At 44.0% G+C, this 25,388-nt stretch overlaps 1 protein-coding gene across 1 annotated transcript in view; it reads left to right on the forward strand.

The window, feature by feature from the left end:
* Positions 1-15,949: 15,949 nt before the first annotated feature.
* The window catches only part of CHST1 (carbohydrate sulfotransferase 1), a 110,141-nt gene continuing 100,702 nt past the window's right edge, over positions 15,950-25,388 (forward strand). The window contains exon 1 of the mRNA XM_077462013.1: positions 15,950-16,424. The gene's annotated coding sequence lies outside the window, so the exon portion shown is untranslated. The remainder of the gene's footprint in view (positions 16,425-25,388) is intronic.

The raw sequence follows: 25,388 nt of genomic DNA on the forward strand, positions 1-25,388 counted from the left end.
CAATTTTGAGACAATTCTATTCAGCCTAGCTGCCAAAACCTTAGCTAGTATTTTGGCATCCGTGCATAAGAGGGAAATTGGTCTATATGAGGCTATATCTAGTGGGTCCTTAACCTCCTTATGTATGACTATAATAGATGCTTCTAGCATCGAGGCAGGCAATCTTCCCTCCATAGCCGCTCCTCTCACTGCTTTTAGCGGCTCCGGGAGTAATATTTCTCCATAGTATTTATAAGTCTCTGTCGGAAGCCCACCTGGGCCAGAAGACTTTTGGTTTGCCATACCAGCTACTGCCTGTTGGAGTTCTACAAGACTTATTGGGGTTTCCAATTCATCTCTTTCCTCTTGCATAATGGTCTGTATCTCCAATTTTCCAAAGAAATCCTCCATTACTCCCTCCTCCCCCACCCTCTGTAATCTATAACGTTTTTTTAGAATAGACACTAAATGTATCCACTATCTCCGAAGTGAGAGAAGTAATCTCTCCTCCTATTACCTGAATAGTAGAGATGGTAGAGGGGGGAGAATTAGACTTCACAAGTCATGCCAACATTCTTCTTAGGGTCCTTTCACACGGGGCGGATCAGTTCTGATCCGCCCCGTGGATATCCGTTTGCTCAGCGGGGATCACTCCGCCGATCCCCGCTGAGCAGGGAGATAACAGGTCCGTCTCTGCACACTGCGCAGGGACGGACCTGTCACAGCGCCGCTCTCCCCTATGGGAGATCGGATGACGACGGACCGCAGTGCCCGTCATCACCCGATCCGATCCGCAGACGGATGGAAAAATAGCTTTTTCCTCCGTTACACTTTTTCGGATCGGAGCGGGTCGGATGTCAGCGGAGACATGTCACCGCTGACATCCGACGCTCCATAGAGCTCTATGGAGCACCCGTTCAGGTCCGCCTGAAAAACTGACAGGCGGGCCTGAACGGGACGTCAGTGTGAAAGGGGCCTTACTCTTTCGCCCTCTCCAAAGGCACATTGCCCCTGGAAGAGTCGTCTACTCTCAACTCTCCTTATAATTGCTATTTTATTTTTTTGTTGTTTATCTAACCATATTTTTTTTTTCCCTGGGGATGGATTGGTTAAATAATAATTTTCAGCCCCTAACACCTCTCTTCAAATATTTTCCTTCCATTCCCTGGATTCTTTATTAAATTTAGCAACCTGCTGAATCAAAATACCTCTGAGGTATGCCTTCAAGGTATCCCAAAGCATCCCAGCAGCCACCGTACCTAAAAATTCTTTCAGTTTAGGCAGGACCTCTTATGTTATATTTATTAATTCAAACCAGTATGGACTTATTTTCCATGCTCTCTGAGCTCTTTTCCCCACTAGGTTCAATGTAAGCACCATAGGTGAATGATCTGATACCCCTCTTGGTAAGTATAAGATATTTTCTATAATTTGCAACGCTCTACCATTTTCCATAGCCATGTCTATCCTGGAGAGCGTGGAATACAAGCTTCAGTAGCAAGAATATTTCTGAACGCCCGGATTCCGCACTCTCCACATGTCTATTAGCCCTGTTTCCTCCAGGAATTGGCTCAAGCGGCTCTTCTCTGTAAACTCCGAGTGTATCAAACCAGGAAACCTATCCACCTTTTTATCTAAGACCTTATTGAAGTATCCTACTATTATGACCGATACATCTTCCTTATCCAACAGGAATTCATTTAGTTTAAACATAACATCCATTTTAAAAGGTGGAGGGATATAGATATTTGCCACGATATACATTCTGTTCTCAATTGAGCAGTAAAGAAAAATATAATGGCCATTTTCATCTATGCTGGTCTGTCTGCAGGAAAAAGTCACCCCCACGCTCACCATAACACTTACCCCTCTAGAACAAGAGGAGTATACCGAATGGTACTGAAGTTGAAGTTTCCTATTCTTTAATTGTTGGATTGTATGTTTTGTTATGTGTGTTTCCTGCAGACAGACCAGCTCTACTCCATATCTGCCCAGCATGGAAAATACTGCTGCTTTTTTAACCGGTGTACCCAGTCCCCTGACATTCCAGGATCCTATGTTAAGTGTTTTAGCCTGCATATGAAGGCGGCGGGAATATAAAAGGCTGTTGGAGATACCTATTCAAAAATAAATTCATAACTAATCTGTGCATTTATACCCTTGATTCTGTATTGAGACCCCTGTGCATATTTCTCTTTTGTATTACCTTTTGTTATTTTTATCACCGCCACCAAAAGAAACGGATATAAATTCCAAAATAACTTCATGTGAATTTCAAACACCCTCTTTCTATTACTAGCATTGATCCCCTGTGTATTGTATTGCAACCACTGAGTGCAATTCACTATTATATTCTCTTCTAATGTGTACTTAGTTATTAATCTTTCATTCAATCTACATTTCTCCTCTACTAAAACGTGAACTGTTCCTCTATCCCCCCCCCCATTCCCCTATCCCCCGTCCCATCCACCCAAACCCCCCTCCCCCCACCACCTATATAGGTGTACCCCAAGGGGCTTTTTTGTAACCGTTTCCCACACCACTTGTTCCTCGTGCTCTCTCCCATCCATCTCCCTCGCTATCAACAAAACATAAAATAAAATATTTTTTTTAAGCCATTCCCCCTTCTCACTCATTTGAAAAGAGCCAATACCTACTCATCATGTGTGTGTATCTGTCTCCCCCCATGAATGACATGTTTCCTTGGCGTTTCTTCCGGGTATCGCGGCTCCAACGCTGTGAGTGGCCAAAGCCATGATTACGTCATTCCCGGCAAGGTCTGGCAGCATCTGCCGGACCTTCAGCAGGGCCTTCACATCGTATGCGCCACTGCAAAGTAAATATCTCCTAAACTGTACAGGTTTAGGAGATATTAATTTAACCTACAGGTAAGCCTTATTATAGGCTTACCTGTAGGTAAAAGTTAAAAAAAAAAGGTTATACAACCGCTTTAATGTGACATTTTACATTTTGGTTTAGCCACCCAGGGTTTACTTCCTCTTTAAGGTAGACACTCCAAACAATGCCCCATTTTGAAAAAGGGCAAATATACACAAAAAAAATTCGCTTTTGAAATTTAGTGGTCTTTTACTCCCCTCGTACCATGATTTATGTGGAATGTAATAATTCTGTGGTCCCTCCCTTTTCTATGATTTATGTGGAATGTAATAATTCTGTGGTCCCTCCCTTTTCTATGATTTATGTGGAATGTAATAATTCTGTGGTCCCTCCCTTTTCTATGATTTATGTGGAATGTAATAATTCTGCGGTCGCTAGTTCCCAAGTTGTGTCATATGTCCACATCTGTAATCAGGTCTGTTTCATTTGTAATTAATAGATCTAGCATAACATTACTTCTAGTCGAGAATTCCAGCAATTGGGACATGAAGTTGTCCTGTAGAATATTTTAGGAGAAGACTAATAACACAACATTTTTGTAGACCAAGAGGTGTCAGCCCTGCCCATTGTGATTTGCTAAACTACCCAGCTACTTCCACTGTCTTCTTATCCAAAACATAGGGACCAACTGATATGCAGCCCAACATTAAAAAAAATTGTCTATTTGAGATAACACAAGCAAAGAGCCCAGAACGGCTTTGAATTTCTGGTTAGATCAACAGTTTTTTTGGGGGGTTTTTTGCACTTTTTTCTAATAACAAGTATAACAAAATTCTTTCAATTAGTACTTTTACCAGATTAAATAACATAAATTCATTGTTAGGGTTTACAAGAGTGAAAAAACTACATCCAGCAGATTTGAGTTCTACAGAGAAGTACAGAACCTGGCTTCCCCTGCATCCAGTCCTACATAAATGAGCTATGTGTTCCCCATTCAGCCAGTAGGTGGTGCTGTGCTTATAGCAAGTATACTATGATGAGCAGTAGAAGGAGACTTGTCACGGGGATGGAGGGGATGCCATAAACGACACAACTCGCTTCTTCCCTCTCCCTTGGAAATTGCTGTGAAATAAATGCACAGACAACTCATTATCAATGTTGTCAGGTTTGCCAGGAGAACTCATTTGTATATTCAGGACTTGGGTTGATCTCAACAGGTACAAAATATTATATCTTGAAAAAATTACAATTCTGTTAAAACATTTCCAGAACAGTGAGGAAGGCAAGCTAAGATAGAGGTTTCCGTTACATAAAAATATATAATATTAAACCTAATCTCCTACCTTGTTCTCTCATGGTAATATCTTTAGTTTAAAGCGGTATTCAGCTCAAAAGCAAACATTTATTATGTTATAGCTTATCCAGCCAGTCTGTTGTTTTTCACAACTACAAGCTCTCCAGCAGAATGTATCAGTTTACATGGATGAGACAAACCAATTAACACTGGCAGAGGTGATTAAAATGACTAACTTTTATTTATTCATGCAAAACCTGTAAGGAAAAACATTGTCTGCTGTAATCTAAATCTGCAAATTCATTTAACACTATCATTCCCCCAAACTGACAATGCTGCTCTCTGCTTTACTCCCTGTTCTCCTTCCTCCAGAGTTGTGCCTTACTAATGCAGGAGATGTGCTACTGGCCAGATCACCAAGTGAAAACAGAGGGAAAAAGCCAAAGAAAATAAAACTGATGCAGCCACCACATCTAATGTAATACATTTTTGGTTTAATACCGCTTGAAACCTGAATTCCAAGTATGGTTATTTTTTGCATCGTCACATTGGCTCAGCTTGGAGCAATGTACTGTAAGTATATGTACTATATTGCCAGAAGTATTGGGACACCTGCCTTTACACGCACATGAGCTTTAATAGCATCCCAGTCTTAGTCCGTAGGGTTCAATATTGAGTTGGACCACCCTTTGCAGCTATAACAGATTCAACTCTTCTGGGAAGGCTTTCCACAAGGTTTAGGAGTGTGTCTATGGTACGGTGACTAGACGTCATCAGTTTCCGGGGACGGTCCCCGGACTGAGGACACTGTCCCAGGAGCCAGTCTGTTCCTAGATTTGGTCCCCATTTGCAGGGGTGGCGCCAGGTGCAGGGTCGATCCTGGATAGGTGCTGAGGCGGGGGGGGGGGATGGTCTGCCCCAGGTTCCCTACACTGAGAGGTGTCAGGACAGCGTCCCCCGCTATAACAGTTTTCATTTGAAATGTCGGGCACCCGCCATCGCACGAAGTCCCGCCTTCTAGTTTGGCTCCTTTGATAGACAGCAAACTTGTCCAATGTGGGACATGTGCTGTCTATTATAGGTAGGAGCTGATCCAGGAGGCAGGACCTGTGTGACAGCAGGCACCCGGCGATTCAAATTAGAGCTGTCACAGTGGGCGATGCCGGCCTGCATGATGATCTGTCCAGCTCTCCTCTTCCTCTACTCTCTGATCCCCTGTACAGGTGAGACTGCATAGATGGGCACAGGTAAGGCTGCATTGATGGGCTCAGGTGAGGCTGCATTGATGGGCACTGGTGAGGTTGCATTGATGGGCACTGGCGAGGCTGCATTGCTGGTCACTGGTAAGACTGCCATGCTGCACACTGGTAAGGCTGCATTGCTGGGCACTGGGGAGGCTGCATTGCTGGGCACTGGTAAGGTTGCATTGCTGGGCACTAGTAAAGCTGCATTGATGGGCACTGGTGAGGCTGCACTGCTAAGCACTGGTGATACTGCATTGCTGGACACTAGTAAGGCTGCATAGCATGTCAATGGTAAGGCTGCATAGCTGGGCACTGGTGAGGCTGCATAGATGGGCACTGGTGAGGCTGCACTGCTGGGCACGGGTAAGGCTGCATTGCTGGACACTGGCCAGACTACATTGCTGGGCATAGATGGGCACTGGTGAGGCTACATTGCTGGGCACTGGTAAGGCTGCATTGCTGGGCACTGGTGAGGCTGCATTGCTGGGCAATGGTGAGTCTGCATAGATGGGCACTGGTGAGGCTGCATAGATGGACACTGGTGAGGCTGCATTACTGGGCACTGATGAGGCTGCATAGATGGGCATTGGTGAGGCTGCATTGCTGGGCTCTGGCAAGGCTGCATTGCTGGGCACTGGTCAGGCTGCATTACTGGGCACAGGTGAGGCTATATAGATGGGCACTGGTGAGGCTGCATTGCTGGGCATTGGTCAGGCTGCCATGCTGGGCACTGATAAGGCTGCATAGATGGGCACTGGTCAGGCTGCATAGATGGGCACTGGTCAGGCTGCATAGATGGGCACTGGTGAGGCTGCATTGATGGGCACAGGTGAGGCTGCATAGATGAGCCCTGGTGAGGCTGCATAGATGGGCACTGGTGAGGCTGCATAGATGGGCACTGGTATGGCTGCATTGCTGGGCACTGGTGAGGCTGCATTGCTGGGCACTGGTGAGGCTGCAGTGCTGGGCACTGGGGAGACTGCAATGCTGGGCACTGGTGAGGCTGCATAGATGGGCACTGGTCAGGTTGCATTGCTGGCACTGGTAGGGCTGCATTACTGGGCACTGGTCAGACTGCATTGCTGGGCACTAGTCAGACTGTTTAGCTGGGCATTGGTGAGGCTGCATAGATGAGCACTGGGGAGGCTGCATTGCTGGGAACCTTTCAGGCTGCATTTCTGGGCACTGGTGAGGCTGAATTGCTGGGCACTGGCGAGGCTGCATAGATAGCACACTATTCTTTATGTAGTGCACTCCTGAGCCCTGCATTCTTTATGTAGTGCACTCCCGAGCCCCGCACTCTGTTTTTTTCTTCATAACATTTGGTAGTCATATCTCAAAAAATTCTAAGAAGTATATTTTTGTTATTTTTTTATACCACACATAGTACATATATAATTTGAGGAAAATATGCTTATAAAATAGTTTGCCATTTGCCTTGAAAAAAAACGTCCCTGTATTTCATTAAAAAAATCACCTTAGACCAGGGATCTTCAAACTACAGCCCTCCAGCTGTTGCGGAAATACACATCCCATAAGGCATTGCAAAACGCTAACATTCACAGACAACATGACTAGGCATGATGGGAATTGTAGTTCCTGAACAACTGGAGGGCCATAGTTTGAAGACCCCTGCCTTAGACTATGTGAATGTTTGACCATTCTTCCAGAAGCGCGTTTGTGAGGTCAGGCACTGAAGTTGTACGAGAAGGCCCGGCTCGCAGTCTCTGCCCCAATTCATCCCAAAGGTGTTCTATTGGGTTGAGGCTAGGACTCTGTGCGTGCCAGTCAAGTTCCTCCACCCCAAACTCGGTCATCCATGTCTTTATGGACATTGCTTTGTGCACTGGTGTGCAGTCATGTTGGAACAGGAACTGACCGTCCCCAAACTGTTCCCACAAAGTTGGGAACATGAAATTGTCCAAATATCTTGGTATGCTGAGGCCTTAAGTGTTCCCTTCACTGGAACTAAGGGGCCAAGCCCAACCCCAACCCCTGAAAAACAACCCCACACTATTGTAAAAAGAAGAGAGGTATGGGATTTTAAAGGTGCCAAAACACAAAACAAATATAAAATCTATCAAAATGTTATTAAAAACATTTAAAAATCAGCATAATGTCATCATATAATATCCATACGGTAAGTGGAAAAATGCAGCAGGTTCCAATTCTATACATGTTTCGCCATACAATGGCTTCATCAGGAGTCTTTTTTTTATCAAGTACTGCATATATGATCACTAAGAATTAAAAATAGTATATTTAAACAAAAATATCATCAATTAGTATTTAAAACAAGACATTTGAATAATACATGAAAGTAACCAAAACAATTCATATATCTCACATATGTATAAGCTTGTAGATTATAGGACTTCCTTACACTAGGAGTTAGTGGAAAGAATGTGTCTCTTACAGACCATTAAAAAGATAATTGATGTCATTGGCTATATACCAAGAGAAAAAAGACAGGTTGTAATTGTCCCATGTGCTATGCCAAATGACGCTGGTGTTGGCACAATAGTGCCATAAGCAGGTCAATTATCAATTTGCCACTGTTCAAGGAACCCCTAGCAACCTCTAGAGGAACTCTAGGTTTTCACAGAAACCTGGCTGGTCAATAAAGACAAAGATCTTAACTGTAATAAACCTTCAGGTAGATAATCATACTGTGACTCTAATTTGTATTGGACCCTGGGAACAAAGTGCTAGTTGGTACAGTATCCTTCCCAACTACCTTTCAGGTGGGGCTGCCCCAGAAGGGCTGGTCATGGAGAAGACCTGTATAGGGTTGGTCTGTTGGAATATCTCCCATTGCTGCCAAAATTCTTAAAATACATCTAAGGAATCCCCTAGTGCGTGAAGGATGTGTTCATTAATAAAAATATTTCAAAGCATGGCATGTGCCATCATGATAGATAAATCAGGCTTACATCATTGTTTAGCGATTGCCCACCTGGCAGCCTCCAGCCCAAATAATTATATATTTTTTTGGAGATGGGATAACCCAAAAAGATATATAAAAGCGGAGGTCCACCCTAAAGTGGACCTTCCGCTCATTGGAACCCTCCCCCCTGAAAGGTGCCAATTGTGGAGCCGGAGGGGTGCAGGTACCTGTACAGTACAGGTATCTGCACCCACTTCCGGCGTAGATTCTGCAGAAGCTACACCCCTTTCTGCAGAATCTACGCCCCTTTCTGAAGGTCCCCCGCTGCCTGCTGGGAAACACACGGATCCCAGAGACAGCGGCGACCATCCTTATTGCGCAGCGCGACTCTCGCATGCGCAGTAGGGAACTGGAAATGAAGCCGAAAGGCTCCACTTCCTGATTCCCATATCCAAGATGGCGGCGGCAGCACCCGAGAGACGATCAAGAGCGAGCTGGGCGGGTAAGTGTCATTATTTTAAAAGTCAGCAGCTGCAGTATTTGTAGCTGCTGGCTTTAAAAAAAAGAAAAAAAACACCATCCAAGTAGTTAATTGTATCCAAAACAGGATATCATTTTTTTTAAATTGATTTATTAGGAAATATACCATGTATGGTTGAGACTCGGGTCTCTTGGAATTAGGGGCAATAGCTTTTGGAGTTACACCAAATTCAGACATTCTCTATGCTCCCAAAGAATAGAGTAGTCCATTTAGAATGTGTAGGACAGGCCAACTAGGATCCATAGAAAAGAGTCCTCCTTTCCCCTGCTGACCTTTGAGCCTCTCTATAAAGTGATCAGAGCCCACCATGGATACATAAAGGATTAAAGTCAGGCTATGACCTAGCTCATTTTTTTTTAACTTATTATGCGGTTGTAGGTGGGGGTGTAGCATGGTGCAGTGGCAATAACACACACAGTCCACACAGTGGAAGAACTTTGAAATAATGCAAAGACAGCTCACAATAAACCTGGAGGTACAGTGTTAGCCAGCAATACAGAAGAAAAAGATTTGGGGGTACTTATTTCAGATGATTGCAAAATGACCAAACAGTGTTCCCAGGCAGTAGGAAAAGCAGGTAGAATTCTAGGATGCATCACTAGAGGGATCACCGGCAGGAGGAAAGAGAATCTGATTCCTCTATATATATCTTTAGCCAGGGCTCAAGTCCTGCGGGAACGCATGGGAACGGAGTTCCTGTACTTTTTCCACAACAGGAACTCAGTCCCCGTTAGCAGTCGTGTCCTGCAAGACTTTGTATTATGCGAGGTGTGTGGCAGGTGCTACACCAGCAGCCGCCGACACAGCTCGCAATAGTAAGTGCCGCACACCAGGGGTGGACTGACCATTCAGGCATTGCCAGTAGGGGGCCCCATGACAGCTTCCTCTTCAATCTACCTGTCAATCACAGCTAGCTGGTGGGTAGATCAGGTCCCTGCTGCTAAGAGATTGTATTTAGTCAGACCTCTGGTAATGCGCTCCTCCCCGCCGGCCCCTCTTGATTTTCTGTCTCCTCATCCCCCCCCCCCCCCCCAGTCTCCTGCATACTTGCTCTGTGTGTCCAGCTGAATCCCCCCCTCCTTTATCTTCAGTGCCATATGATGAGAGAACCCAGAGGAGGAGCACAGCTATTCTGCTCACAGGACATGCAGGGAGAGAGGTGAGCTGAGGGAGGAACATCAGTTTGGGGTGGTAAGCTGGGCACAATACCTGGCAAAGTTTAATGCCAGGAGAGAAGTTTATGTGGAAATATGTGAAGGGTTGGAATAGCAGCGAGTGTGTGTTGGAGCCCTGCAGAGTTTGCAGCCCCCCCAAGATAACATACATCTCCTAAGCAGGAACACATCACTATCTCCCCAAGCATTCTGTCCAGATAATGTGCAGTTCATTTATGACCTTTCCGTTTAACCCTGTGTTATCCAAACTCTGTTCAATGAAAAGTGTAAACGCACCACATAAACACTCTATATACAAAATAACATTCCCCAATAAAGACCAGAACATGATGTTCACATTTGCATGGAAGCACAATTGAATGAATGCTGATTATTCAGAGAATTACCGTATTTATGTTTATTGAGGATTTTTTTTATGTACTAACAGTTAAGCTTCATACACGCAATACGAAAAATACCACTTTTGAAGCGTTCGTGCATATGAGTGTATCGTTTTTTGTTTTTTTTTGGTGGGGGAGTGGATCTTGGGAGTTCCCATACTTTTTTCCCCCAGGACTTGACCCCTGTCTTTAGCAAGACCTCATTTATAATACTGTGTCCAGTTCTGGAGACCTCACTTACACAAAGATATTGATAAGATAGAATCCGAGTCCAGAGACGGGTAACAAAAATTGTGAAAAGTGTGGGGGATGAAACATATCGAGAGCGACTTCAGGAACTTAAAGTGGTGTTGCCACCAAAAAATTAAAACTACTTAAAATTCGTAAAAAAAAAAAAAAAAAAATACTTGGCAAAAAAAAATTTTTTTACTCACCTCTAAATACCGGTTGCTAGGGGGTCCCTCGTAATCTGCCTTCTTCATTGCCCGGGCTGGTGACATCACTTCCCCTCGCGCCGCACATTCACCTGGGACCTGTCATGTGTCCCAGGTGACTGTACGGCGTATCACGGCGCCCTGCGCCGCTCGCGCATGCGCAGTGGGTGCCCGGCTGTGAAGCCACAGCCGGGTGCCCACAGTATGCATGACGGTGCCGCGAGCGGAGCGGGGAGCGAGGGGGGGCTTCGTTCCCCCGCATCGCTGGACCCTGGGGCAGGTAAGTGTCCGATTATTAACCACTTCAATACAGGGCACTTTCACCCCCTTCCTTCCCAGCCCAATTTTCAGCTTTCAGCGCTCTAGCGCTTTCAGTGACAATTGCGCGGTCATGCTACACTGTACCCAAATGAAATTGTTATCATTTTGTTCGCACAAATAGAGCTTTATTTTGGTGTTATTTATTCACGACTCCGTTTTTTTTTTTTTGCGATATAAGCGCAAAAAAAGCGGAAATTTGGAAAAAAAACAATATTTTCTTTTTTCTATTTGAAAAGAAATCCAATAAAATCAAATTTTGTCATAAATTTAAGCCAAAATGTATTCTGCTACATGTTTTTGGTAAAAAAAATTCCATTAAGTGTATAATAATTGGTTTGTGTGATCACGGACATATGTACGCAAATGATCATGTACATATGTGTGCAGGTGATCACGTACATATGTGTGCAGATAATCATTGGGACATGTGATTTTAGTGGGACATATGTGGGGGACATGTTTTTATTATTAGGGACATGTGTTTTTATTATTTGGGGACATGTATGTTTTGGGGACATGTGTGTTTTGGGGACATATGTGGGGACTGTGTTTGTACTGTGTGGTGTGTTGTGTGTTTACACTACACTGAAGATCAGTGAGTAAAAAGCTGTAAAAAGCAGCCCATACTCACTGATCATCAGCCGGCTGCAGCGTTCTGCTCTCCTCTCCTCAGCGGTGACTTCCGTGTGAGGAGAGGAGAGCCGATTGCCTTGCAACCGGCTGTTTGTTTACATCACATGACGGCCGTGATTGGACACGGCCGTCATGTGATCAGGAGGGCCAATCACAGAGCCCTCCTGCCGATCTGAGATGTGCCGTGTCCGGGTGACACGAGCACATCGCGATCCCGCTACTCCTGAAGGACGTTCCTGAACGTCCTATCAGGAGTAGACGGCTCCCACCCGGCCGTATATATGCATTGGCCGGGTGGGAAGTGGTTAAAAGCCAGCAGCTGCAGTATTTGTAGCTGCTGACTTTTAAATTTTTTTTTTTTAGGGGGTACCCCACTTTAATATGTACAGTCTGGAGGAAAGAAGGGAAAAGGGGAGACATGATTGAAATCTTTAAATACATCAAGGGCGTGAATAAGGTTCAGGAAGGCAGTCTTTTCAATATGAAACCAAAATCAAAAACATAGGGACATGACCCCAAACTAACTGGAGGGAAGTTAAACATAGATCTATAGTCAGACAACAAGGTTAATGAAAAACAAATAAAACAAAAATATATAAACAAAAAACAAACAAAAAATAAAATGGCTAGACTCGATGGAATACTAAATTTTTTTTTCTGCCATCACTTTTCTATGTTTTTATATTTTTTTGCAAAGTCAAGCTTCACCTCATTTACTAAGCTCTGGAGCAACTGTATTTTGCAGAGTGTAATTACACTTGCAAAGTGCACAGTCTGTTTGTCTTTAGTATATCAACTCCAATGTGTCTTTGAATGTTCTCATTTAACCAGGTCATAGTATATCTAGTAGTCACATTCTACTGGACTTGTTCTGTAATGTTCATGTCGTATTGTAGTACAACCAGGATCATACCTGTGTATCTAATGGCATCTATGGTGTGTATGGGAAGGTTCTCATTTATCCAGGTCATGGTATATGTAGTGGTTACTCACATTCAACTGAACCCATTCTGTAATGTTAAAGTCTTATTGTAGTATCACCAGGACCATGCCTCTATCTCAGGGGGCACCTACAGCATATCCATTAAGGTTCTATATTATCCAGGTCATGGTATGGCTAGATGAAATCATATTCAACTGGACTTATACTGCGTTTTTTTTAGCTTACTAAGCCATTTCTTCATAGCTTGGTAAGCTATAAGCTATGAGATGTCTTCAAGTCTTACTGTAGTACCACCAGGATCATGCCTGTGTTTCAGAGGCCACCTGTATATTGTGTATGTGAAGGTTCTTATGTATCCAGGTCATGGCATATCTAGTAGTAGTTTGTTACATTGACTTGCTCCATAATGTTGAAGTCTTATTGCAGTACCACTTGTGTCTCAGAAAGCACTTACAGTGTGTCCGTGAGGCCATGGTATAGCTAGTAGTGGTTAGTCACATTCAACTGAAACTGTTTTGTAATGCTGAAGTCTTATCAAAGTACCACCAGGACCATACCTGTGTCTCAGCGGACACCTACATTGTGTATGTGAAGGTTCTCATGTATCCAGGTCATGGCATATCTAGTAGTAGTTTGTTACATTGAGTTGCTTCAAAATGTTGAAGTCTTATTGCAGTACCACTTGTGTCTCAGAGGGCACCTACAGTGTGTCAGTGAGGCCATGGTATGGCTAGTATTGGTTAGTCACATTCAACTGAAACTGTTTTGTAATGCTAAAGTCTTATCAAAGTACCACCAGGACCATACTTGTGTCTCAGAGGACACCTACAGCATATCCGTGAAAGTTCTCATTTATTCAGGTCATGGTATGGCTAGCAGTAGTTTGTCACATTCAACAGGACTTTGAATACTGAAGTCTTTTTGTAGCTTACTAAGCCACTACTTCATGGCTTGGTAAGCGCTAAGCTACAAAACATCTTCAAGTCTTATTGTGGTACCACTAGGAACATGCCTGTGTCTCAGAGGGCCCCTACAGTGTGTATGTAAAGGTTCTCATGTTACGTATCCAGGTCATGGCATATCTAGTAGTAGTTTGTCACATTGACATGGACTTGTTTTGTAATGGTAAAGACATTTCATGGCTTACTAGGCCACTTCACCATGGCTTGGTAAGCTTTGAAACATCTTGAACATTACAGAACAAGTCCAATTGAATGTTGAAGATTTTTCATAGCTTATAGCTTCCAAGCCATGCAGAAGTGGTTTGGTGAACGACAAAAATATTTCAGTATTACAGTATAAGTGCAGTTGGATATGACTAACTACTGCTAGCTAGGGATGAGCCGAACACCCCCCGGTTTGGTTCACACCAGAACATTCGAACGGACTGAAAATTTGTACGAACTTTAGAACCCTATTAAAGTCTATGGGACTCGAACGTTCGAAATCAAAAGTGCTAATTTTAAAGGCTAATATGCAAGCTATGCAACAGACAACACCAGCAATAAGGGGTATCTTCAGGTGTATACTGTGCTGGAGGCACACAACACCCACTTTAACTCATGCAGATGCCTGTATTAGAGAACACCAGCAATAAAGGGTAGATACAAGTGTATACTGTGCTGTGCTGGAGGCACACAACACCCACTAACTCCTGCAGATGCCTGTATTAGAGAACACCAGCAATAAAGGGTAGATACAGGTGTATACTGCGCTGGAGGCACACAACACCCACTAACTCCTGCAGATGGCTGTATTAGAGATCAACAGCAATAAAGGGTAGATACAGGTGTATACTGCGCTGGAGGCACACAACACCCACTAACTCCTGCAGATGGCTGAGAAAAGAACACACTGTCCCTGCCTATCTAGCTCTTTCCCTGCACGCCAACACACTACACAAGGCCGCCACGCTGGCGGCCTTATATAGTGTGGGGCATGTACTAAACCCCCTGAGCTATAATTGGCCACAGGCACAATTATGGCTCTCCTTCGCTGCCGGTGCTGTGATTGGCCAAGCATGCAGGGTCACAGTGCATGCTTGGCCAATCATGAGCCAGCAATGCACTGCGATGGCGTAGTGCATTGTGGGCCGTTTGTGCCACACGAATTTGGTGCGAACGGTCCACAAAGTTCTGAATTCACTGAACAAACGAACGGCCGATGTTCGAGTCGAACATGTGTTCGAGTGGAACACCGAGCTCATCCCTACTGCTGGCTATACCATGACCTGGATTAATGAGAACCTTCAGAAATGGGCTGTAGGTACCCTCTGAGACTCATGCATTGCCCTGGTGGTTCTACAATAAGACTTCAACATTACAGAACAAGTCCAGGTAATGTTGAAGATTCTTCATGGGTTATAGCTTACCAAGCCACGAAGAAGTGACTTGGTAAACTAGGAAAATGCTTCAATATTACAGAACAGGCCCAGTGGAATGTGAATAACTACTACTACTAGCTATACCATGGCATGGACAAATGAGAACCTTCACAGATATGCTGTAGGTGTCCTTTGAGACATAGGCACTGTTCCGGCGGTACTACTATAAGACTTCAACATTACAGAACACTTGAATGTGACCAGCCACTACTAGCCATACCATGACCTGGATGAATGAGAACTTCTACAGACACACTGTAGGTGCCCCCTGAGACACAGGTGGTACTACGATAAAAAGAACGTAGAGCGACCATGAACATAAACAAGGTATTATTTCCCGGGAGGGTATGTTGCCATCTCTTCCTGTCATTTTGTGTCATTTATATGTTAGCTAAGCATAGAAATACATGCTAATAAATGAATGGGTTGGCTGGAGGGATTTGGTAGGCAGATGATACATAGACAGTAGATAGTTGATAGATGTGAGAAATAATAGCCGAGCAACAGTGTCTGTTCGTAACAATTCTTGCTCTTGTGTTACACAGGTTCCTTCACTTCCAGACACCCCTCTCCTTGCCTATAAAACCGACCCCTTTCATCGCCTATGACACCAACCCCTCTCCTCACCTATGACACCGACCCCTCTCATCGCCTATGACACCGACCCCTCTCATCGCCTACGACACGACCCCTCTCCTCGCCTATGACACCGACCCCTCTCCTCGCCTATGACACGACCCCTTTCATCGCCTATGACACCGACCCCTTTCATCGCCTGTTACACCGCTTCCCCCATGGCTCTGCCTTGGTGACACTTTCTCACTCCTCCTCTGTCTCTGTATCTCTCTTCTTTTTTTTTGTCCTCCCTGATGTGTCTTCCCCCTGTTCTCCCTCCTTCTTCCCCCTTCTCCTCCCTCCTCCTCTTCAGTGAGCTGCTCCCAGCTCTGGAATATCTCAGTGCCCTGCTAAGAGGCACACATCCATTTCAGCAGGACTGCAGTGAGAAAGCTGCTGCTGCTGCCCTGCATCTGTCTGCTGTCCCCAGCCCTCCCCTCTCTGCTCACTCACTGCCTGGCTTTTCCCTCTTCATAAGTCACTCTGCCATCTGCACAGGAAGCAGCAGCCATACCCAGGGTCTCCCTGGCACTCTTGGATGAAGGGTGGGGGGTGGGGAGGGGGGGTAATGCTACTCCCAGCAAATTAGGCAAGGACCAGGAGGATGGATGGCATCGGCGTAACAGGCTGGGGGCTGAAATCTGAGGACGGTGGAAGGAAAGCTTATAAGCTGCCAGGGTTTTTACTGCAGCCTCACTGAGGATCCTCTGTTCCCATCAGCAGCAGTAGCAGCACTCTGCAGCAACACAGTGAGGAGGTGAGTGCTGTGTGTGGACTGCAGAGGCTGTGGCGGTGTCACCGGCTCTGGGAGGGACAGGGGGCAGTGCACTGGATGGCATCTTACATATTCAGGGTCATACACCAGGGAAGTAGGCATGCATGCTACTGGCTATCCTCAGAGGACAGTGCCTTCAAAAGTGCTGCCAACTGCTCTACCTGGATGTCTGTCCTTCCATCTGGATGGGCAACTGAGAGTTTTTCATCAGTTGTGGTACTACAAACCCAATACACCCTCCCAGGGGCAATCCCTGACTGTCCGCCACATGTTGTACTACATAGTCCAGCACATCTTATCCTATATTATATTATTGTATATAATCTGTCTATCTATCTATCTATCTATCTATCTCTTTAATCTATTGCATATCTGTCTATTTGCTCTGACTTTCCAGCAACTGTTGTACTATATGTCCCAGTATATTTCCCTTCTGTGGATCCTGTAGACATTAATGTACCGTTATATTTGATATTATACATATGCATATGTATACATTATACATACCATTGCCCCAATCTAAAGTTGTCTATTTATCTATCGATCTATCTATATATCAAATATAGCAACATAAAGACTCCTATCTATCCTTTTTTTCCTAGCATGACAAATTAAAGACATCTATGGACATTTAACAGCTGTGGAAGTTTTATGAAACATTATCTATATGTCTGTCTATCTATCTATCTATCTCATTGTCAAAAGACTCCTCGTCTTAATACATTTCTTAGTTTATATGCAGAGATTCTTTAGCCCCAACCTATGTTTAATGAGTATCTATCTATCTATCTATCTATCTATCTATCTACTTTACTGACAACCTAAAGACATCTATGTATATTCAGCAGCTGTGGAACCACAACTAAGGCTGACCATACATTATACAATTGTACAATTTTCCTTTAGATTTACCAAAACCATATAATATGAGGTCAAACCTAAACACTTTTAATTTGTATGCAGTTGGACAGGCCCTTATACTACATAGTTGAAGGTAAATCTAAAGGAAATTGAATAAAAAAATTGAATGGTGTATGGCCAGCTTAGGACACGTGGCACTGCCTGTCTATCTATCTATCTATCTATCTATCTATCTACCTATCTATCTAATTTTCTGAAGACTCCTTGTCTAAAACATCTCTTAAAATTGTTTTTATACAAACCTTCCTTAAGCTGTCCATACATTATACAATTGTCTTGTTCAATCTCCTTTATTTACCCTTAACTATGTAGTATAAGGGCCTGCCTGATTGAATGCAAATTGAAAGTGTTTCAGTTTGACCTCATATTATATGGTTTTGGTAAATCTAAACATTGTACTAGAAATTTGTATAAGGTATGGCCAGCCTTAGCTTCAATCCAATGTTCATGAATATCTATCTATCTATCTATCTATCTATCTATCTATCTATCTATCTATCTATCTATCTACCTTATTTTAGAAAGGCTACTTGTCTTAATACATTTCTAAAGCTGGCCATACATTATACAATTTTCTTGTTCAATTTCCATCAGATTTACCTTTGAATATGTAGTCTAAGGGCCTGCCTTATTGCATGCAAATTGAAAGCATTTAGGTTTGACCTCATATTATATGATTTTGGTAAATCTAAAGGAAAATTGTGCAAGAAGATTGTATAATATACGGCCAGCCTTAAAATAGTTTATATGTTGACCTTCCTTAGCCCCAACCTAATGTTTAATGAGTTTATCTATCTATCTATCTATCTATCTATCTATCTTTTTGGAACAGCAACATTAAAGCTGGCCATACATTATACAATTTTCAATTTCCTTTAGATTTACCTTCAAATATGTAGTGCAAGGACCTGCCTGATGCATACAAATCGAAAGTGTTTAGGTTTGACCTCATATTATAAGGTTTTGTAAAATCTAAAGGAGAATTGTATAAGAGGATTGTATAATGTATGGACGATCTTAGATCTCCATAAAGATCAATTTTTGCCATGACAACTTTAAGTTTTCTTAATCTATCTTTATCTATCTTTCTATCTTATGCATACAAGTTAGGAAGAGTGACACTATCTATCTATCTATCTATCTATCTATCTATCTATATCTATTTCTCTATCTATCTATCTATCTATCTATATCTATTTCTCTATCTATCTATCTATCTATCTATCCCTCTCTCTCTCTATCTATCCATCTATCTATATCTATTTCTATTTCTCTCTCTCTCTCTCTCTCTCTATATCTATCTATCCCTCTCTCTATCTATCCATCTATCTATCTATATCTATTTCTATATCTATCTATCTATCCATCTATCCATCTATCTATCTATATCTATTTCTATATCTATCTATCTATCTATCTATCTATCTATCTATCTATCTATCTATCTATCTATCTATCTATATCTATTTCTCTATCTATCTATCTATCTATCTATATCTATTTCTCTATCTATCTATCTATCTATCTATCCCTCTCTCTCTCTATCTATCCATCTATCTATATCTATTTCTATTTCTCTCTCTCTCTCTCTCTCTCTCTATATCTATCTATCCCTCTCTCTATCTATCCATCTATCTATCTATATCTATTTCTATATCTATCTATCTATCCATCTATCCATCTATCTATCTATATCTATTTCTATATCTATCTATCTATCTATCTATCTATTTCTATATCTATTTCTATATCTATTTCTATCTATCTATCTCTCTCTCTCTATCTATAGTCTCCCTATCTTATATATTTTTAGACTCGTTGGATGTCAGAGGCGGCACGCCTGTACACAGGTATAGACGGCACGTTGTCTTGTAGTCCGCTCTGCAGTCAATCACGACTATTATAAGGCAGCACAACGTGGAACAATTTGTGCAAACTTTGGGAAGAGTAGGGACTGGCCAGAGATGGAATACTTTCATGCAGTTGGTCAGCTTGAACACGTATTGCGATTTGTGCACCAAAAATCTCTGTTTTTAATGTAAAAGTTTTCTAGAAATATGTAAGCGTGTGTAGCACAGTGGCACAGGGTTAATTCTGAATTTTCAGTGCCAAAATTTTGGTAACCCATTTCAACTTCCATCACTTTACAAAACAATGAACTTGATTGGTTAGTCAGCAATGTCGTACCGTGCACATTACACTTTGCCTTATTAAATAGTTCTTGTCCTCAGCTGCTTCTCCCTTATAACCGGTCACCAGAGAGACCTGTAAAAAGTGATAAATTATCCCAATAGTTCACAAAATAAAACATAAAAGAGCGGACTCCTTCTCATTAGGAACAGTGACATAAAAAACGCCAGGCAGACAGTTTATACTATCCATTCACTAATGATTTTGATCACATCATTATTTTTCTGTTTCGGCTCACTTTTTGTATAGCAGTCGGCTGGATTGTTAGAAAGTGTTTTATTGCAAATGTGAATATGATCAAAAATGTGTCCAGTAAACCAGCTGATAAAAAATACAATTGGGGAATTTGGTGTGTGACAGTTATTACTTATGCATTGGATTCAAAGGGTCAATCCTGACAAAGTGATATTCCAGGTTCTTTTATATAACTGGGACTCCAATGGTGAGATCATCCCGCTTAGGTTCGCAGCTCCGCCCAACCGCTGCAGCCATTACAAGGCAGTCACCTTTTCTTTCCCCGTTGGGATTTTCTTCAAAATTTAGAGAATGCAGCAGGAGAGGGAGGCTGAAGAGTGGGGAGCCTCCTGGGGAATACAAATACAAGTTGTGACGGAAGATCCCACCGTGAGAGTCATTAAAAAGCCATTCAAGTATCTGGGACTCCAATGATGACAACACCACACATAATTTCTAAGTTCCTCTATCCTACTGTTGCCATTAGGTCTTAGCCTTTGTACACACGGTTGGACATTCCGACAACCAAATCCGTCGGATTTTGTCCAACGGATTTTGTCCGAAACTGTTGCATACACACGGTCGGACAAAGTTGTCGGAAAATCCGATCGTTCAGAACGTGATGGCGTTATTTCGTTACGACGGGACTACGTTCAGGCAAGTAACCAATAGCTTTGATGTAGGAATTTGATCTGAGCATGCGTGGCACTTTGTCCGATCGGAATTCTCTACACATGATCGGAGTATGTCCGATCAGAGCATTTTGTCAGGAAGTTTTACAGGCAAGTTGGAAAACTTGGTCCGTCGGATACTCCGATGGAAACAGTCCGATGGAGACCACACACAGTCGGAATATCCGACAAAATGGTCCGAACGGACACATTCCGTCGGACTCTCCGACCGTGTGTACAAGGGCTAAGAGACCATTGGAGATCACCATGCTCAAGGCGCCAACTTCATCCAACTTCTGTGGCTATTTCAAGGCCCACTTTCCTGTTAGGATTCTGTTTGAATGGGACCCCCCCCAGGGAATACAAGTTAGAAATTTTGATGGGAGATCAACTATTGAAGTCTCTAGGAGACCTTTGAAATCTCTGGGACTTTAGTGGTAAAATCACCATGCTTGAGTTCCCAACACCACCCCCATGCTGGTCCCATTATAAGGGGGCCCCACTTTCTCTGTTAGGATTCTCTGTGACTTTATATTTTCCAGCATACAGCAGGAGAGGGAGGCTGAAGAGTGGAATTCCCCAGGGTAATACGAGTTAGAAACTGTGATGGGAGATCTCACCATGGGAGTCTCTAAGAGACATTGACGCCTCTGGGACTCCAATGGTGAGATCACCATGCTTGAGTTCCCAGCTCCACCCATCAGCTGAGCCCGTTATAAGGCAGTCACACTTTCCCTTTTGGGATTCCCTTTGACTTTATATTTTCCAGCAAGTAGTAGGAGAGGGAGGCTGAAGAGTTGGACCACCCTTGGGGAATACAAATTGGAATCTGTGATGGGAGATCTCACAGTGAGAGACTCTGAGAGTTAAAAATAATCAATGGGTGGCTCAGTAAAAATGTTTTTCAATATTATTATTGCATGGATTGACCCTTTAAGAATCATACCTGGAAAATATCATATCTGATAAAATATTGTTACATTGTAGGCCGGCTATGTATGAATTGATGTATTTTTAATATGCAATATAATACTGAGTACCGTGCCTCTAAGTAAACATAGACAATAGTTGTCGGTTTTGCATGATAAAATCACACTTGTTTGGCTTATTTGTAAAGCGCTGTAACCCACAGTATTAAACTACCATTTATTTTTTATGATACTGCAAAACAGGGAAATCTAGTTACTTTGGGTTACTGCACACTGCACCCCATAAAAATATGAAGAGCAGAGCCGTGGTAACTAATGAGCAGTTGGCTTCCACTGCTCTGACTGTCCTATAAGGATGAAAGGTGACATCCGGGTGCTATGGTTGACCATGATTTGCACTTTTTTAAATAAGGACACCTTGATTTGACAGTTGAGAGAAAGACGAAAGTTGCTGCAATGCACCTTGTTTAGAAAAACAGATCATCGATAATTGATAGGAGGCTGCTAGGCAAAAAAAAAACAACATATTGATGGGTAATGCCTGTACCAAGACGGTAGCATAGACTACCCAACTGTGAAGGGAAAACAGATGGACTTAGACACACAAGGCCACCTGGTTCTGCTGCAGAGGTGGGCCAGGTCCATGAACTGGGCTGTTAGAGGCAGCTAATTACCCAGTCTGCAGGACGGACGCTCTGCCTAATGATCCTACTTTATATCATTGCAGGAGAGGTGACGGCTTTCAGAGATTTCATGTCACAGAACTCCGCAGTCACTTAGCTGGGAATCAAACATGCAACTGTGTGCCACCACTATTAACTAGCGACCTGTGGCAGTATGAGGAGTTGGAAAGTTGTTTTTGCATAAACTAACTAAAACTAAACTAACTAAAATCTAGCGAAACCAATTGCCTTCAGAAGTCACCTAATTAGTAAATAGAGTCCACCTGTGTGTAATTTAATCTCAGTATAAATATAGCTGTTCTGTGAAGCCCTCAGTGTTTTTTTAGAGAACCTTAGTGAACAAACAGCATCATGAAGGCCAAGGAACACACCAGACAGGTCAGGGATAAAGTTGTGGAGAAGTTTAAAGCAAGGTTAGGATATAAAAAAATATCCCAAGCTTTGAACATCTCACAGAGCACTGTTCAATCCATGATCCGAAAATGGAAAGAGTATGGCACACCTGCAAACCTACCAAGACATGGCCGTCCACCTAAAATGACAGGCTGGGCAAGAAGAGCATTAATCAAAGAAGCAGCCAGGAGGCTCATGGTAACTCTGGATAGCTGCAGAGATCCACAGCACAGGTAAAAAAATGTGTCCACAGGACAACTACTAGTTGTGCCCTTCACAAATCTGTCCTTTATGGAAGAGTGGCAAGAAGAAAGCCATTGTTGAAAGAAAGCCATAAGAAGTTAAGATTGCAGTTTGCGAGAAGCCATGTGGGGGACACAGCAAACATGTGGAAGAAGGAGCTCTGAACAGATGAGACCAAAATTTGGCCTAAAAGAGACGCCCAGAGCATTACCAGAAGTAATTCAGTGGAGAGCTGCCATGACAGGGGTTAATGGGGCTTGTTACAGGGAGTTACATGTAGGGGGAAGGTACATGAAGCAGGACTGGCGGTTCTATGGGGACAGGCTGAAGCTGGGAGAGGAAGTGAGACGGAAAGGAAGGGGAGGGCACAGTAACCACGAGGAAGAGAGAGAGAGGGTAAGGAACTTCCTTCCCTGTTGCTGCTCTGTTTGTTTAAGCTTTAGCATGGGGAACTTTGAGCACCTGATGGCCCAGCTGTGGGCTGTGGCGGCGGTGCGTGGCACCGACTGGCTGCACACCCAGGTCGGGAGCCTGCTTGTGGGAGCCAGACAAGGGGTAGCTGTCCCTGCACTCCCCGCTGTAACTCGGGCTTGGAGGTCCAGGCCTCCGGAGCACCTCAGCCCAGAAGTATCTCCCAGGGTCCAGCGCCGCATTAGGAGCCCCACGGAGACTGCCTCCAGGAACACTCCGGCCCCCACACCTAAATGCTGGTCACACGCGGTGTCGGTGCGGCCTGGGAGGAATAATCTGCCTAGGTGGGACTTGCGGGATGGGGCAGGATGGATGACGCGGCCTATCCCTCATCGAGGGGTCAGATGCACAGTGCGTCACCCGGGACTGGCTCTGTGGCCACCTGGGCGGCTCAGAGGGGAGAAATCGGTCGGGGGCTTGGGTTCCCCACCCAGATGTGGGTGCTGGTGTAACGGGGCCTCTGGCGTTGGCCGGTGGCACATTAACAGCGGGGACTGGGACAGTGCCCGGTGTGCCGAAAGCAGCTCCAGGGGCGCCACCTGCCTCTGGAGCGGGGGTAGCGCAAGTTGCAAGGGAGAATATTTTGGTAGACGGCGGAAAAGGTAAGGCGCTAGAGAAGGAGGTGGGTGGACTGGACCAAATGTGAGGTGTACGTTTGTTTCGAGGGGCTGCTGGGAGCACACCTCAAGCAGGAAGTGTGGGAGAAAATTTGGCAGGGTGAGTATGTTGAAATTTTTTCCCTTCTTCCACTGGAAAAATTTAATCTGGACAGAGGTTAAAATGGAAGTAAACCCTTCCAAACAACTTTGACCTACAGGTAAGCCTAGATTAAGGCTTACCTGTAGGTCCAAGTAATATCTCCTAAACCTATATGGTTTAGGAGATATTTGCCCGAAAATGGGCACCGCTGTCTACGGCGCATGCGCCGTAGACAGCGGCGCGCAGGCGCACTAAATGCGGCAAGTCCAAGAATGGATTTGCCAAATTTGTCTACTCCCGTGCGCATGCGCGGGAGTGACGTCATCGCGGCTCCGGCGAATGGCAGCGTCGGAGCTCCGAGACGCGACTCCCGTGCGCATGCGCGGGAGTGACGTCATCGCGGCTTCTCCGCTGTCATTCGTCGGAGCTGCGAGAGACGCCACAACCAAGATGGATGCGGCGGACTACAGGTGACAGCGGCGACTTCGCTGGCTCCTGTGTCAGGTAAGTGACACATAATGAGCTACTATGCGATGCATAGTAGTCCATTATGCTTTACCTTTGCAGGGAAAAAAAGAGGAAGTAAACCCATCAGGGTTTACTTCCTCTTTAAGTTTGATGACAGCAAGAAAGAGAAGGAAAAGAAGAGATACAGGATCATCCCTTGGTCATTTGCAAATTGGCCTCAGGCGTTTGCTGTCCTAGCTAACGTCATAGGGGAAAGGGCGCCAGAGAATTACTCCTCCTTTTGCTATCTGAATGCGTTTGGGGAAGCTTATCGCATTTATGGGGGTCTGGCCTGGCTTAGATACGATGCGTAGTTCCGTCAGCTCAAAGCTCAACATTAGTCTTTGGATGCGGCTGATGACCTTGGCATGGGCTGGGACTTCGTTTTTTCAGTGAGGGGCCAGTGGATCTTCTTCCTCTGGACAGTTGGTTAACAAATCTAATGCCGCGTACACACAACCGGTTTTTCCGCCAGAATAAACTCTTATTACAGTTTTTCCAACGGAGTTCCGCTGAAACTGTCTTGCCTACACACGATCACACCAAAGTCTGACCATCTAGAACGCGGTGACGTACAACACGAATGACGGGACTAGAAAAAGGAAGTTCAATAACCAATAGCTGCCGTCTCGTACTTGCTTCAGAGCATGGAACAGCATACAGACAAGCGGTTTTCCCGATAGCAATTCATTCCGTCTGAAAGATTTAACACATGTTCTATTTCTAGGTCCGTCAGAATTTTGAAAAAAAAAAAGTCAGATGAGGCCCACACTCGATCGGAATATCCGATGAAAAGATTCCGTCTGACTTTTTCTGCTGGAAAGTCTGACCGTGTGTACGTGGCATAAGGGGTGTTGTTGGTCGTTCAAAGAAGGGACTTGCAATTATGGTACAACGTGCAAATTTAAACATGAGTGCTCCGGCTGCGAGGGCTCCCATTTCCTCAATAGATGTATACAAAGAGGCAAGGGTAGAATGGGGGAATAAAGGAAGGACTCCGGTGAA

This window comes from Lithobates pipiens, unplaced genomic scaffold (assembly GCF_037356315.1).
Source record: "Lithobates pipiens isolate NorthernLeopardFrog02 unplaced genomic scaffold, aLitPip1_a1.2 Scaffold_10, whole genome shotgun sequence".
Taxonomy (NCBI): Eukaryota; Metazoa; Chordata; class Amphibia; order Anura; family Ranidae; genus Lithobates; species Lithobates pipiens.